At 39.8% G+C, this 11,373-nt stretch overlaps 1 protein-coding gene across 1 annotated transcript in view; it reads left to right on the top strand.

Moving 5' to 3' along the window:
• Positions 1-253: 253 nt before the first annotated feature.
• Reck (reversion inducing cysteine rich protein with kazal motifs) overlaps positions 254-11,373 on the top strand; it is a 57,887-nt gene continuing 46,767 nt past the window's right edge. The window contains exons 1-2 of the mRNA XM_029570730.1: positions 254-343; positions 2,247-2,294. The gene's annotated coding sequence lies outside the window, so the exon portion shown is untranslated. The remainder of the gene's footprint in view (positions 344-2,246; positions 2,295-11,373) is intronic.

Genomic DNA, 11,373 nt, shown 5'->3' with positions numbered 1-11,373 from the left:
ATATATATATATATGGGCAAGGGGCAGTAAGGGGAGGTGCAGATAGGGGAGGAGATCTAAATAGAATTAGAATATATTATATGAAATTTACAAAACTTCAATAAATAATTAATAGTAATTTTGAGGCCCTGGTGTCTGAGTTAGTTTCCCATGAACACCTACCTGCTTTGACTTGTAATATCTTTTAGACAGTTCAGTGTGCAGTTTGTCTTTGTTGTTACTTCTGACCAAACACCTTTCAACATTGTGTTTTTCAGGTGTATTTAAGAAGTCTGATGGCTGGGTTGGCTTAGGCTGCTGTGAGCTGGCTATTACCTTGGAGTGTCGACAAGCATGCAAGCAGGTAACACCTGACAGTCAAGCTGTTAAGCATCATGGAGTACAGTTTCGTTTTTAGCTGGGCATGTTTTGGGCTTGCCTACTTCATAGCTTCAGGGAGGTCACCTATAAAAATTGCAACTTTAGCCTTAGGCTTGTTGTTTCTCAGTTGTAGCCACTACATGTGAGACCCACAGCCTTTTTAAATTCTTTTATTATTTCTCCTTTCTGCCACACAAGAGAACAATTTATTGGGATCAAGGCCTTTTGTCCTTTGCACAGGGCATGCTGAGTCAATGCTTAGCAGCTCCAAGGGGCCATGTAGATTTAGCATCTAGTTGGATGAGAGCAGTGACACAGGTGCCTTACTCTGTGTTCATCTTCCCTTTTTCCTTTCATCATGGCCTTACTCAAGCATGTGCTCTTATCCTTTCTCAGCTCTGAAAAGGAGTGTGACTCCTGTAGTAAGCTATGACTTCTCTTTGATTTGATGTGTCTCTGGTCCAGTTCAGGTTAGGTTGCTGAGTTCCCCACTGCATGTTTTTCTAGTAGTTCCTCAAATTAATGATACTGGTCTCCTGGCTTCTGTGCTCCTAGTGGTAGGTGTAAACTTAACTGAGAAGCTAGCTATTTAGATAGTTGTCTAAAACTAGCTAGACAGCTTGTTCTGGGTATAATTCTCTGGAGTATAACAGTATCTCCTTCACTGTTGTTGGTACACGTACGCATACGTGTGTGTGTGTGTGTGTTGTTTTTGTGACAGGACCTCAGTGTGAAGTCCTGACTGGCCTGGAACTCTGTGTAGATCAGACTGGCTTCAGATTGTAACAGTCCTTCTGCCTCTGCCTCTTGAGTGCAGGGATTACATTCATGAGTCACCACACTCACCCCCATCTTCACTTTTAAATAGAATACCATTCTGTACCCTATATAATATTCTTTGGGCATTGCATGGCCTAGCTATCTGTGGCTTTCCTCCAAGCATTGAGGTAATGTTGAGTTGTACAGGATTTTCACTGCAATCCTGGGGACATAAAGCAGTTGCCAACCCATTGTGCTTCTTGCTCTGTGTGTCATCATCTGTCCATCCATCCATCCCCACCCCACCTCCCCACCCCCCATCATCATTGTATTCTAAACTGCATGGAGCTAGGTGACAGAATTGGAGGAAATGAAACAAGGGACCAGATACCCTGAGTCTGGAATAAAGTCTACACTGAGCCCGATGGCATGTGGAAGAATAACCACTTGGCAGCAGATCTGTTTTTGCTTCTTTCACTTGGACATGTGTACTTGGATGTGATGGTAGCTGGCTGCTGTTCTGAGCATCAGTTTTCTCAGCTCTGGAGAGGATGGCATCTTCTTCATAAACTTTTTGAAAGAATAATATAAAAATAATTTTACTGTTTGCTGTAGTACCTTTTCTTTTTTAGCTTTCCTTTATACATGGTACTTTTCTGATGAAATTGGCTCAATATTAATAAAAAACTTTAAATATGAAGGGTTAAAGAAAAAGCAAACTGTAAGTGCCCTGGCAGAGCTTCACAAGAAAGTTTGCTGTGGCAAAGCTTCACAAGAAAGTTCACTAGAGTGGAATTCAGCTTAAAAAAAAGTCCTCTGATTTACATTTCCTTCAAAGTCGTCTAGTTTCCACAATAACAAAAGAACCATGTTTTATGTGCGATTAAAACCATAAAAGTTAGATTGAAGCTCTAGCGTGTTGAATAGGTCCTAGGGTGACGTTTATTCCAAAACATTGCATGAGATTTGTTGAATTTTAGGGACTTCTAAATATTTGAATATAAGGTTTTCCTTGATGAAATGACGAATATTATATTAACAATTAACATATACTAATTTGTGGTCTTTTCTGACTTGTGCTAAATAGCATGTGCAGAAAATTAATGAAGATTTTTGTTGGCTTTTAGGCATCTTCAAAGAATGATATTTCCAAAGTTTGCAGAAAAGAATATGAGGTACGGATTTTATTTAACAAATTTAGATATTCAGATGTTACCAGAATGGACAAAAATTACTTAAATTTAAAAAATAATTTATTTTTAAACATTGACTTTCAACTCAGCAGAAATTTTAGCTTTGACAAAAATGTTATTTGTCTAATGTGTTTTAGCTTTGAGTTTTATTGAAATCCACAAATTTTAAAGAAATGCCTATATCGCTCATGCAAAAAAATTTACATAAAATATTTGCATAACAAAGCAACTGGTTGTACTCAAGGTATTGAAATCATTTTTCAGTCTCCATATCCTCTTTTACCCTTTTTCCTATCTCCAGACCCATCTAGGTGTCCATTTTTATAAACTACCTCTATCAAGAAGAAATAAAAACAAACAAAACCACACTGCTAATGTAACTTCACATGTTCCTAACAGCTTGCATTGAGGAAATGTTACAGATCGGAAATTTGTCTCCCAGTGATGGGATTTCAAGCACTGTGGTATCTAGGTGGGGGGTATTAGAGTTGGAGCAGAGGAGATTTTACAACATTCAGATGTGCACAAAAGATCATTCCTGACAGGCAGAACTCCTTTGGGTGTTCATTTCCTAGAATCCCATCGTGGAGTGTGATGCTTTTAGTTTCAGTTGTAAGGTCACGTAATTAAGAGACTTAAATGCACAGTCCTCATTCATCATGTTTATCTCTAAACAGTGACATTCCTATGACTGTTAATAGTCTGATTCTTGGAAAAGAAACAGAATAATTTTCCACTGCTTCTGCATTACAGTTTTGATTATTTTTTTCTTTTCTCAAAGTCTATAATTATACGTCTTCATAAACATTTTAAACCAGAGTCTTATTTCTCCTTTGTCCCTTTGTTCTGTTTGCTAAGTTATATCTGTTTCTCTGAAAAAAAAATTTCCAAATTAACTTCAACTCTCCTCTGTTCTTACTGAAAAGAGCCTTGTTACAAAAAAAGTAAAGGATCTTTTTTTTTCTTACCTCTACCTTTAAAGTGACCAATTTGAGTTTCTCTTTAACAAGTGGCTAACTGTGATAATTCCTTCTTTTCTTCCACATGATGTCTGACACTGTCCATCTCCTGTAGCCTGTCCTCCATTACTTTAGTGTGCTTCCTTCTCTTGTTTGGATTTCTGCATTGCCCTAGGAAGTCTGCCAATATGTGTTGATGAAGGACGAGACAGGAAAGGTAAGAGAGACGAACGCTGTCCTATGATAGAGATAAGAACAGTTTGCTCTTCCCAGTCTGCCCTTCTCTATTTGGCCTAGAATTAAGCAGCCATTCTCCCTAAAAGTCTACAGGACATATAAGTTCTTTATTTTCATATTAAAAACTGACACCTGAAATAATTCAAGATTCAGCTTGATTTCTTACATACTATTTAGAAATAAAGAGAAGCACACTTTCATGCAGGCAAGTGGTTCTGCTTTACACACCCCAAACGTCACTATGAAGTCCAGCCTAGCAAGAATGATTGTGAATGGCTATGAAGTGGACGAGTTTGGTATAATGCAGCTTATTTTAACTTTCTCATTCCCTATTAACATCATAATCGTTTATAAAACAGGGCCTTTAATGTCTTTACCTTAACCTTGGAGTGGTCCCTGAGAGGAACTTGGAGATGTTGAAGCCATTCCTTTAGGTTTACAGTTTCAGAAGTAGCATTTACCCAGAAGGATAGTTCTTGTGAGGTTTGATTATAGATTCAGAGCTTGGACAAATTACATTCAGAAGAGCTTATTATCTTTATCTTTATTTGAAAGTTGCTCCAAGTTTCTTTGAGGGAATTTACCTAAATAAGGTTTGCAAATTATAATGCCATTTAAGATTCTGTTTTATTCTAACCAACCTAAGATAATCCAGTTAAATGTAAAGCATTGTTAGGCCAGTTTTACAGTCTGGCTTCTTAGGCATCTCAACAGTATTTATTGGATGAGAGGCAAAGCCTTATGTATTAGAAAAGGCACAAACTTTGGAGTCAGACATAAGTTAAAATTCTAATTAAACTTTGTATAGCTTAACTTCAAATACTAAAGAGTTATATCTAATTCGATCAAATTAATTAAAATACGCACTGAATGCACAAGAACTAAGGGTATTCTAAAGCAGAGGAACAAGCACATTGGAGGCTCCAAGGAAAATTTTACCAAAGAGTGAGGCCAGGAGGAATTTGTATGATTTGTTACAAGGCTGTGGCTCATGGGCATGCTAGTAAAAATGCATATGGCTCATGTAGAAGCCAAAGAGAAGGACAGGCCTTTTTGTGACTGAGAATATACTTAGATAGGCAACAGGCAAAGTGGGATGGGTCCTGAAAAGTTTAGCATTTGGGGACTCAACCATTTTTATTATTTATTTATTTATTTGTTTATTTTTAGTCAAGGTCTTACTGTGTAGCCCTGGATGACCTGAAACTCTTGATGTAAAGTAAAGCAGACTGGCCTTGAACTCAAAAAGATCCACCAGCCCCTGCCCCTGCACATTAGGATTAAAGGTGTGTGCCACCATGCCTGGCCGATTATTATATTCTTAAATAAAATGAGAGAGAGAGAGAGAGAGAGAGAGAGAGAGAGAATATGCACTTGTGTCTTTTCTCTTTTTTGTTCAAATTCTGGAGTAGCTTATTTCCCTAGAGTGCTGAACAGTAGAGAATTTTGTCAGTCAACTGTGTATGCATAATACATAGACAAAGGTAACTTTATAAAGTTGTAAGATTCCATTGCCAAAGAAACATTAAGAACTTTGTATAGCTATATAAAACAACTAACTTTTAAAAAAGAAAAAAATGTTTTGTTGGGCATGGTGGTGCATGCCTTTAATCCCAGCACTCAGGGAGGCAGAGGCAAGTAGATCTCTGTGAGTTCGAGGCCAGCGCGATCTACATAGCAAGTTTCAGGACAGCTGGGGCCACAGCGAGACCCTGTCTCAAAAAGACCAAAAAAAAAGACATTCTGAAGTAACAAAACAGAAAATTGCCATTACTGGAGTCTTTCTAAAAGTCCTTCTCCAAAAAGGAGTTTGGGGGAAAAAAAAATCTACTTTAGACAGAAAATTATTTGAGCTATAAAAGGATATATAAAAATAACAATAATGAAATACTGGGTTTTGAAAAGAACTGAAATGCACAGTAACAATGGCATACACAGTGGGAAGAGACTAGAAATCAAAGCAGTAGGCCAAGACTCATGTCTCGGAGTTAGTTAGGAATATAGGTCTAAAAAATGAGAGTTGTCATGCCCACCATCAGTCTTGAATTACCCCTTGAATTTTGAGAGTAAATGAAAGAGAGAAATGGGGTTTTATTTACTGTGTGTGTTCCTGTGTTCATGTTGGTATGGGGGGTGGTGCATGGTTGTGGTGGCCAGAGGTCAGCTTCATGTTGCTCCTTAGGAGCTATTCTCCTTGGTATTTATTTATTTATTTATATTTATGTGTGTGAGTGATGTATATGTGTGTGCCATAGCACTCCTGTGGAGGTCAGAAGACACAACTTTGTGAGTCAGTTCTTTCCTTCCACCTTTACGTGGGTTCTGGGGGTCAAACTGAGGTCACCGGGCTTGTATGGCAAGTGCCTTCGTCTGCTGAGCCATCTTGTCAGCCCCACCTTTCTTTTCTGTTGTTTTATTTTTTTTTTTTTTGTTCTGTTTTAAGACAAGGTCTCTCTTTGATCTGGAGCTCACCAGGCTGGCCTGGGTGGCCAGTGAGCCCCAGGGATCTGTCTGTCTCTGCCTCCTGAGAGTTAGGATAACAAGTATGTGTCACCATACCTAGTGGTTTTTTTTATGTAGTTCCCAGACTTAGGTCTTTGCACAAGCATGAAAAACACTTTGCTGATCTGGCATTTCCAATCAGAACAGAAAGGCTGGGGCAGGGGTAGGGATGGGGGTTGCTGCTAACTCCCTTAGCTAGAGAATTTCAGCTAAGGATAGGAGGGCTGACTGACGATCTTCTTGCACCTCTGCATTTCTTTTTTTTTAACCTGTATCTGAAAAGTACTTCCCTCAGAACTTCAGAGTAGTTCTGGGTAAAGGTGCTTACTGCCAAGCTTGATCACCTGAGATCAATCCACAGAGCCCACATGGTGGAAGGAGACAACCTAGTCCTGCAAGTTGGCCTCTACACACACTTCATGGTATACACTCAGCCAAACACATAGTAAGCATACTCACACAAAATAAATAAATGTATAAACAATACTTGAGAATTACATTTTAAAAATTTGGGGGGGGATATAACAAATAGAAGACTGATTGAAGGCATTCTGAATCATAGTGCTATTTAGGTAGACTGTATCAGAGCAGATTTGAGCCGTTACCTGCAGCTGATGAGCTCCAAAAAGAGCGAAACCTATGAGGTCCTGCAGTACTGGCTTACAGTAGTATAAAACTGATCAGATTCCACTGTTGTTTGCTCTATGATATTTGCATTGTGGTTGAAGAGGAAGTAACTTCTATTTTGTCTCTTTGCTGCTGTTTATTTCCTTTCCAGTTCATACATTACCTGAATGAGATCGTCCCTAAAGGGGCTGATCATGGCAGATTAGTTTGTGATCTGGTCTAATCTTAAATGGCTACAATCTTCCAGCTAGGCAGTTTCATTTGTTTTCATAGTTTTTTGTTTATTTTTGTGGTACTGGGAATTGAACTCCAGGTATCATGTATATTAGACAAGTGCTCTTCCACTGAGCTGCTTCCCCAGCCCCGGCTTTAATTGCCCCTATGTAATGACAGTTTCAGAATCTTCAGTTAACTTCACACTAGGCTTCTGAAACTACCATTAGATAGGTTTACTTTTGATGTTTCATTGGAGCAATAACCAAATCAACCAAAAATTTAAAATCAAGTTAATTCTTAATTTCCCCATATCCTCTACCTGCATTTCTCTCCTTACCCCTATATAATCACACATACATACACTCCACATGTTCCAAAAGAGACACTTATCCTTTTTCTTATACTTATTACTGTGTTGAACAGTAGTCTTCCCAGATATAATCAACTAAAAGCCTAACAAATACTATCTATCCTTTCCTATTTCTCATCATTTTTCACAAATTACTGTCAAACCCTAAAGATTTGTCTCCTAAATATAACTTAAGTCAGGATCCTTTCCAGATCCTGCTGTTACCTTAGCTCAGGCCTTTATACCACGTCACTGGACTATGTCAGTAGCTATCAAACCAACCTTCCTATCTCTAATTCCCCTACTGTCTGCACTCTCCCAGAATGCTTTAAAGACTAATTTGGAGCTGGGTGTGATGGTGCACACCTTTAATCCCAGCACTTGGGAGGCAGAGAAATTAAACTATATGTCCTGGAAGATGGAGGCAGGAGGATCAAGTCATCCTTGGCTATAGACAAGAGTTCAAGGCCAGCCTGGGCTACATGAGACCTTGTCTCAAAAAGGCAAAAAAAAAAAAAAATTACTTTTTTTTTGGTATTATAATTTAAAAATTTGGTATTAAAAAAAAAACGAAAAAAAAAAAAAAAATAGGACGTTCAAGGCCAGCCTGGGCTACATGAGACCTTGTCTCAAAAAGGCAAAAAAAAAAAAGCATTTGTTTGTGTTTCATAATTTAAAATGTTGGTATTAAAAACAAACTGATCAAAAAAAATAGACTGGTCCAATTGATTACTCTATGGTTGTGATTACACCTTGTTTTGGCTGCATTCAGAAACATATTAGGCTGTTCTCACTATCCAGTCTCGTGGAAGAGTGCTAGTAGAGCAGTCTGGGGTCTAGTTCTGGCTCTGCCCTTTGCTTGTTGCATACTTCGGGGTTTCCAGATGGATAATGAAGGCTTTGAGATTTTAAGCTCTCGGGATCCTGTCAACCTCAGTACATCAACATGTTCCTTAGGTTTCTGAGAGCCTTACCCTAGTACCACTGTAGTTTTTATTTGTTCTTAAGTAAGTTGGGTATTGGTTAGCAGAAGATCAAAAGAGGCTTCATGCTGAATATAAACACTTCCTGATGTTGCCACCAGAGGGTGATCAGACATTTATTTGAAAGACTTTATTGACTGGCTAGGACTCCAGGATGGGTGATTTAAGAAATGAAGTAATTCAGGGTGGAGCCTGGTGGTGCACAGCTGTGATCCCAGCACTCTGGAAGCAGAAGCAGGTAGATCTGAGTTCGAGGTCAGCCTGGTCAACATAGTAGGTTCCAGGCCAGCTAGTGCTACACAGCAACCGTGTAACTCATTATGCGTATTTCTTAAGCCCTGTCAACTAATCAACAATGGCTTAAGCAGCTAAGAGAGTTCCTGATAATCAGGCATGGTAACACAAACTGGAAGAATACCAGTTTGAGGCTCGCCTGCCTTAAAAAAAAAAGGATTTTTTATAATAAACATAGAAATCTTTCATCAAAGTTGGGTGGGATCAGAGGCTGGAAAGATGACTCAGCAGTTAAGAGGACCCAGGTTCAGTTCCCAGCATCCACATGGTGGCCCACAACCATCTGTAAATTCAGTTCCAGGGGATCTGATGCCCTCTGTGGCCTCTGCGGGCTTGCACATATGTGGTGCATTTACATGCAAGCAAAACACTCTCACAAATAAAATACAAATAATTTTTTTAATTTAAAGATTTATAATATAATTAAAGTAGGAATCCTTCATCAAAGTTGGATGTGATCAGTCTGTAAAATCAAGATGGGTTTATCAGAAGACCGATGAGGTCATTATACATCACTAGAGTGGCCGCACATACTTTCAAACCTTAGAATGAGTAAAGATGTAAAGATGATATTAACATTAATGGTGCTCTGTGTGAAAATAAAGTTTTTCATTGAACAAAGTCAGGTGAACCTCTCTACGGAAGGTCTGTCTGTGAACATTAAGTGAGAATTGCTTGGAGGACATCACTGTACTCAGCAGGTGACATCAGGGAGACAGCTTTGCTTTTTTCCTTCTTCTTAGGCAGTTTGCAAACTTTCTAAAAAAGGCAGTTTAGTGACTACTTTAGGTTTGCAGACCATATGGTCTGTTCAGCTCTGCCATCAGCATGGATGATATGAAGTAGCCACACAAAGTATAGAAGCAATGCATGTGAGTGTTTCATTAAAGCTTTATGTGCAAAAACAGGTGGCAGGCAAGAGTTGGCTTGTGTACCATAGTTTGCCAGCCCTTGTTTGTGAGGAAAACTAGAACCTGTAGATACTGTCCTAGTTACTTTCTAATGCTGTGATAAACGCTGGCCAAAACCAACTTGGGGAGGAAAGGGTTTATTTCACCTTCAGTTTATAGTTCATCATGGAGGGAAACCAGGGCAGGAACTGAACTACAGACCATGGAGGAATGCTGCTTACTGGCTTGCTCCCCTGGCCTGTGCTTAGCCTGTTTTTTACAAGCCAGGACCATCTGCCTAAGCATGGCACCACCCACAGTGGACTGAGCCCTCCTACATCACTCAGTAATCAGGAAAATCAACTTGACACACAAACACATTACTATTAAACCACAACCTTTCCTTTTCTTTTAAAAATATTTTAGTTATTATTATTATATGTGTATGAGTATATTGCCCCCATGTGTGTAAGCAAGCCCATGTCCTGCAATGTCCAAGGAGGTCAGAAGACGGTGCTGAGTTCCCCTGGAACTGGAACAACAGGCGGTTGTTAGCCCCCATGTGGGTATTGAGAATCAAACCCAGATCCTCTAAGAGAAGCCAGTGCTCTTAACCAGAGCCATCTCTCCAGCCCCAATCTTTCCATTTCTTATCCCCAAGATCTCATGTTATTACAATATTAAACAGCATGACTTTAAAAGTCCCACAGTCCTTAAAAATTCAAACACTTCAGAAGTTCAGTTTCTTAAAAGTCTCTTAAATGTGGGTGCCTGTAAAATCCAAAACAAGTTACATACTGTCTTATTTCAAAAGGAAAGAACTGGGCATACATAAGCAAAACCAAAGTCCATCATTGTAGCTCAGAGTTGGATATCTGGGATTCACCCACAATCTTCTGGACGCCAAATGGTTTGGGCAGCTCCACTTCTCTGGCCCTGCTGTCCACAGCACACACAGTTTGTCTCATAGGCTCAGGCTGCCTCCACTCTAGACTTGCCACTGTCCTTGGTGGTCATCCTGTGGTCCTGGCATCTCCAATATGCTGGGGTCTCCATTGTTACTGAGGCTGCACCTTCACCAAGGACTTGTTCTGGCCCACATGATGCCAAGCCTCAGATCCTTTCCATGACCCCTTCAATCCTGGGGGTCTTCACAACTGAGGCTACATTTTCACCAGTGACCTTTCCTGTCCTCTCACAGTGCCAAACCTCAGCAGTTCTCCATGACCCCATCATGCCTTCAAAACCAGTACCATGTAGGAGATTCTTAGACATTACCAAGTCCTTCTTCTGGCTTGGGATAGTGTCTTGGGCCCCCTCTGGACCACAGCAGAGGAAAACTTCCCAGAGGATTTCACTCAGTGATACTGATACTGTGATTGCTCACAGCTGATTTTCCAGCCCCAGCTGACTAGCATCAATTATCCCAGTAAAACACAAAAGGTTTCTCTTCCAAAAATTCTTAATTCAAAATATATGACACAAATAGCCTTGATAGAGCCTATGCTTCCTTTGAAGCTTTATTATTCAGGCCTCCATCATCTACACCTCTTTCAACATTATCTTTCAAGTTCCTACAGAACAGCTCATGGAGCTTCAAGCACTTTTCCAGTCTAAACTTCCACAATCCTCCCAGACACATATGGTCAGATCCATCACAGCAATATTCTACTCCCTCTACCAATTTCTGTCCTAGTTTGTGTCTATTGCTGTGATAAAAACACTGACCAAAACCAACTTGTGGAGAAAAGGGTTTATTTCACCTTAAGTTTACAGTTCATCATGGAGGGAAACCCAAGCAAGAGCTCAGGGCAGGAACTGAAGTACAGACCATAGAGGAACACTGCTTACTGACTTGCTCCCCAGGCCTGTGTTTAGCCTTTCTTCTACAACTCAGGACCACCTGCCTAGGGATGGTACCACCCACAGTGAGCTGAGCCCTCCACATCACTCAACAATCAAGAAAATACCCCACATGCCATTTCAATGGAGGAAATTCCTCAG

The sequence above is a fragment of the Nannospalax galili genome, unplaced genomic scaffold (assembly GCF_000622305.1).
Source record: "Nannospalax galili isolate Female #2095 unplaced genomic scaffold, S.galili_v1.0 scaffold263, whole genome shotgun sequence".
Lineage (NCBI taxonomy): Eukaryota > Metazoa > Chordata > Mammalia > Rodentia > Spalacidae > Nannospalax > Nannospalax galili.
This window is presented reverse-complemented; position numbering and strand designations above follow the sequence as displayed.